Genomic DNA, 5,915 nt, shown 5'->3' with positions numbered 1-5,915 from the left:
ATGCCAGATGCCAGCAGCAGGCACACCGCGTGCCAGGCTGGCCGTGGTGCTCTTCCCAGACTCCGATTTCTCGCCGGCAGCTGCCGCCGTTGCACAAAGCCTTGTACAAACCCCGCGTCCTCCGGCAGCTGCCGCCGTTGCACAAAGCCTTGTACAAACCGCCCGCGTCCTGCCCGCCCCAGGCCTGCCGCCGGCCGCTCCCTCCGCCCGGCCGAGGATTTCGGCTCAACAGCAATGAATCAAATCCTCCCTGAAGTGAGAGGCGGTTTCTCATCGAAACTAGAATCCTGTGAATTTGGCGTCTGAGTTTTCACGTTCTAACTGCCATCGCACTGGCATTTCCCTCTCGCTGCCACATAAGGAAATATCGGCCTGAAACACTTGTGAAAATATTTATACTGTTTTGTTTTAGGTTATTTTTCCAGAGGAAAGAGAAATTGAATGTGTATTTGCCTGTGAACAAAGGGCAAAACTGGTAGTCTATCCGGCTCGTACCAAGACTCAAGCAAAAGTTTCTCATGAGCACTGCATTTATTTCAGATAAAAACTGAGGAGGAGCTGGAATAATAAATTATCATTACATGCAAATGCTGCTTGTGCCAAAGAACAAGGAAATGGAGAAAGTGTCTGGTAAACACAGGCAGACCAGACATCTTGGTACTTTCCAGACCTCTCCATAAGGTGTCAGCTGTTCTTAAATGGCAGATCCAAACAACATGCCAACCTGCCAGTCTTCTGCTCCCAAGTGCCCGGTCTGGCACAGTTCTCTCCTGTTCTTGCTCCAGCCTACCCAAGGAGGGTAAAACAGTGCATTATCGCAGTACGTGGGACTGAGATCAGATACTCTGCTTAAAATGGGACTTACATTTTACTAAGAGGCCGGGAGATGCAGGTAAGTCTGGCTAATACTATCTGTGGCTAAGTGGAAGTTGCTGTTAGACTATACAACAAAAGTACAATAATATGTAATTAAAATAATATCATATAAAAATGTAATGATACACAATATACAGTAATTTCAGTACTGTCCTGGGCCACCTGCACTGGACAGTCCTCTAAGACATATTTGCAATTACTGCACTGCAGTGGCGCGGAGAAGCATTCCCTCCTGCCGCTGCCGATCCCTGCGCCCACCGTGCCGGGCGATTCAGACACATTTTGCGTTTCACTGCATGGGATATTTGGAGATGCAGGAAGAGACGGACATCACAGGCCCAGCGCCACGGTCTGCAGCCTGCTCTCTAGAGGGCACTCGGCTCTCACCGAAACTGCCGAAGGGTGCCCAGGGGAGAGGCGTGCTGCAAACCCAGCTCTGATTGCTTTAATTTTCCTCTAACAGAAATACGCAGCTAAACTGATGAAGTAGCGTCTGTGGTATGTGCTGGGGAGATCCTGCGAGCTGAAAACATGGAACAAGCTATCAGCCCTGACATCTTGCTCCAGCTCGCTCACCTGTATTTAGTGGTCACATCTGTAGTGAGGTTGACATGGCCTGATTCTGTGTGCGTGACTGTTGCAGGAGACGACACAGGCTTCCTCCCTGTCTCTTTGAAGACCCCAGCTGATTCTCCTGTGTGTAAGTAAGTGCACAGAATGGACGTCAGGCTGAAACTCGCTGCACCAATTTGCCAATACCTGTTTATGTTTCTCAAATGGCACTGGAATATTTTGCATCATGTCATTAGGCAGGAGCACAGTGAAACCCAGGCTCTCTGCAGGGGTTGTAACTGTGTTACAGTGACCCTTTGCTGATGAAGGGCTTGCCAATGAAGTGGCATTAGCTGAGACCCCAAAGAGTCAGCTGCACAAGGGGCTATTTAGACCCAAAATGACAAAGTTCCTGACCAAAGGGTTTGTACTGTAAAAGTCTCTTGCAGCTCTGACTCACCTAATTACTGTTCCTATCATAATCACCATTGTTCCATTGGGTGGTGGATCTTCTGAAGGTGCCCTTTAATGTTTCATCAGTACTAGTCTCTGCAATAATGACTGAGTAACAGATCAAGTATAATGTGTGCAAGAGTTATTTTTTTCCTAAAGGAGAGATGTTTGCTGGATTGGATACTACTGACTACCCTTACATGGAGGGCAGCAGATCACCTCCCAGGGCGGCAGTCCAGTTTTAACTGACGGGGGGTGAATGTGCTGTGTTAGGGCCATCAGACGCAACAAGGAGGATATGTTCCAGGGCTATTCCCTGTGACCACACATCTCGGGGTGTGGGCGGATGTCAAAACTTACACCCTGTCTTGCAGAAGAGAGCAGGAGAGGTGGGGACTTACCCTCTCATTTCAAAACAGATAGTTTAAAAACCTTCACTTAAAAAAAGCCTAAGTATGTTTTGGCATGCAGGGAATGATCATAATCAGATGGTTTACACAGAATTTCACTGAGCTCTAGAAACGCACTGCTTTATTTTATTAGATGTGGCCATAAATATACATAGGCAGAAAGAAACAGAATGAACAACACATCCTGTGTACTGTTCCACTAAGTAATGCTAAATATATTTGAAGATGCTCCCACTGGGCACCAGGCGTTCGTGACAATTGTACAAACTGCTGTGGGAACAAACCAAAGTCCACTGGTTGAGTGTCCCACTGCCAGGAGAAGAATGGGGCACAGTTTTTTAACACAACTATTTCTAATTACAAAAATGCATTTAGAGAAAATGAAAGTTTTCACTGGAAATAGTTGGCATTGACAACACTTTCAACCCCAAATATTTCTGGGTGGAACTGCTGCCAGGCACCAACAGCTGAGTTAGTGGGAAAAAAAGATTCCAAAGCACATCGTGCCCTCATCACAGAGTAAACAATTGCGAATCATTAGGTGGGAATAACTTTTTGTTTAGAACTCTCAGTTAATGCACTATTAAAATAATAAACATGATTAAGCCCTAATATGTTTCAACTAATCTGAATCAAATTTTCTTAAGATTTTTCAGTTTTCAAACATCTAGCTTTTTATTGGGATAAGAAAAAAGCCCCTCGTCATTAGTGGAGAGGAGAACAGTTTCATGCTAAGTGTTAGGCAGCTGAACCTCAATGGAGGGAAGAGCAGCATATGTCCTCAGAACAAGAACGATGTTCTCCCTCCAACACAGTCATACTTCAGGGACTGGGTTTCTTCTTTACTATGGAGAAATATTGTTCTATGGAATTATCTGGCGTTAATAAAATTGCTTGATGATCATATAATGGAAGTTAGTTTATAATGTATAATTATGAGAGTGAGTCATATTCCCCAGATATATCTTCCACAGTTTTTCTCTGTGAAGCAACAGAAGCAAACTGAATTTTCCTGACAAGAACTGACCAGAGGTAGGAAGGATGGAAGAAGATTCATGACCATTGAAGCACCGAAAAGGGTGGGCAACAGTCCAGTCGTACCCCCATGAACGTGCTCAGCAGCCTCAGCAGTTTCTCCCCAAAACATCAGTCCAAAGGAGGCTGTAAATGCAGAGCTCAGAAAAGGTGGTGCCACAGGAGTTGATAGGAGCTTGTGTGTGCTCAGCTCACCCATCACCGTGCCATCACCCCAGCCCACCACGGAGGCCATTTCAGCCTCACCCCCTACTGCTGCCACACACACCCCAAAGGAAGAAGACTTCATCCTCTCTCAGCCTCTGCTTTCAGCCAACGCACAGCTGTGTTACCGGTGAGCACATGATAATTCTGCCATTTAAGTGCACTGGGTGAATTCATGCCCACAGTGGGTGAGCCTTTCAGGCTTAAATAGTTCACCATCCTCTTCTGGGCAGGAGCTCGTAACAGTTTTATCACAGGAAAGGGGAAGAGGCCTCACTGCAAACAACTATGGTGTCATCCGTCCCCAAGGCATCTTCCTCCTCCTCCTCCACCCCGCTCCTATCTTGGCTGTGAGCTGAAGCTTGTCATGCAAGGGCAGGTTTTCCTGAATGCCATTAAACTCTCAGCTTTGAGGGTACATTGTGACCGTATGTTCTCTCCATCAGTTATACCCAGTGCAAAAAAAAAAAAAAAAAAAAGAAATCTGTTTCAGGACAAGTCCCGTGTTTTAAATCTCACCTTGCAGTTCAATTCACACTTTTTTTTTTTTTAATACCAGTGTGAGAGGCAGAGAGGCAGCTTCTCTTTCAGCCTTTCAGAGGTCTCTCAAGCAGAAGAGGACCCAAAAGAGCTCTTTAATGCTCATAACCAACACACCTGAGACTCTACCTGAATACCTGCGAGCAGCCAGGGCCAAGGATGCACAACACAGAGTCTGTAAGAGACATTCACTGGTGATTCACTTGTCACACTGTTCAGCCTCTCCCTAAGCACAGCCATAGCTGCCTCTCAGCCACTGCTTGTTGCAGCAACTGAAGTTTTCTCAGCTTTCTTCATCTGCCCATGACTGAGGACTGTCCTCAGTGTGGTCAGAAGATATGTCAGTGCCTGTTTCCAGCATTGGTAAGCCCACTGAGGTGAGCAAGTAGAGGAAAGTGAATTCAGATGCTCCGCTGGTTATTCGCATCATGGAGTGACGCCAGGCAATTTTGAGTCTGGGCAATGCCAGAGGAAGCCTTCACAGCTCCTTGTGCTGTACTCGCTGCACCGCAGGCTGTGACAGCAAAGGGCACACCAACTTAGGGTGGACTGCCTTGATGTGTTTGTGGAGCAGCAGCTTGATGCTGCAATAAGCAGCACCAGCCTCAGATTTCATAACGTTTCACTGTCCCATTTCACAGGTACTACCGGAGTTCCTTGCAGTTCCTGCAGAGTTTATTGAAATCTCTCTTCTGTTAAGGTTTTCCCAACCCACCGGGTTCTCTTCTGCAGCACTTATCTCTAGATTTTCCTGGAAACTTTATCTAAGATCATCTAGTTAGCTCAGTATTCTTGCAGATGCTTAGACAATCCTATGAGACATAACTGCAAAGAAAACTACCATTTCATAAAACAGCTTCCATCTTACTTTGAAATAAAACATTGCTTTCAGGAACCATTTGTTCCATAACATCTATCCCTGATCCTGGCCAGTCATTTCTAGATACACTGAATCCATCAGGCTTCTTCATTTTTAAGGAGCTAATCTTCACTCTCGAGGTGTGTTGCCTGCACGAATTCTAGGGAAAAAATGGCATTAAATCTTCCTTTCATGTATTAAACATGAAGCTGGGAAGTATCTTGCACACAAGCATCCTCACTGATATTCAAACTATCCAAACATGTTCTTTTTGTGAACGGAAGACATGAAGCTTAGTCCACCTGAAAGGATTGACTCATACAAAAGATGTAATAAACATCTTTCCAGACAAGAAAAAACCCTTACACTTCTGCAGAATTATACAGAACAACATAGAAACCTATCCATGCCCTTATAACATGGGTGTCAGCAACTGGAAGCCAACAGTTAAACAGAACGTAACCCAATGGTTTCATGAGCCGAAGTAGCTGTTAGTACAGACGAGGATTTTGTGCACCTCAAGAGAAAAGGATTTCTCACTGGAACAGGCTAAAATTATGACTTAGACTCCACTAAGTTTTGTAGCGAACGATTTAAATTTCTACAAGGCTGAGAAGGCCTTGCTTCCTCGGACATTTCAGAAATGAAGTCTAGCAGAAGATGAAACTTTAGGTGTGTCCTACTGTGTGGGCAAGGGTGTGCTGGGAGGTGCATTTATAAAAAGATGTTTCCACAAACAATTGCTATAACCCATAACAAACAACACTCTAAATTAGCAACAACCAACATCACAAAGGCTGGGCAAGAAAAGAATAATACAGCAAATCAATACAGGAAGTTGGATATCACACAACTAGTTCAACCTAAAAGAATGACAGCTAACAGACTGCATTTTGCTAAAGATCATGTGCCTGGGAAGGAGGACAGATGTGAGAGGCAGTCAGGAAAGAAATGTCAAATGTTTGAGGCTCAGGTTGCTGTAAGAG

This window comes from Aptenodytes forsteri, unplaced genomic scaffold (genome assembly GCF_000699145.1).
Source record: "Aptenodytes forsteri isolate BGI_AS27 unplaced genomic scaffold, ASM69914v1 Scaffold492, whole genome shotgun sequence".
NCBI classification, from domain to species: Eukaryota; Metazoa; Chordata; class Aves; order Sphenisciformes; family Spheniscidae; genus Aptenodytes; species Aptenodytes forsteri.
Note: the sequence above shows the minus strand (reverse complement) of the source record.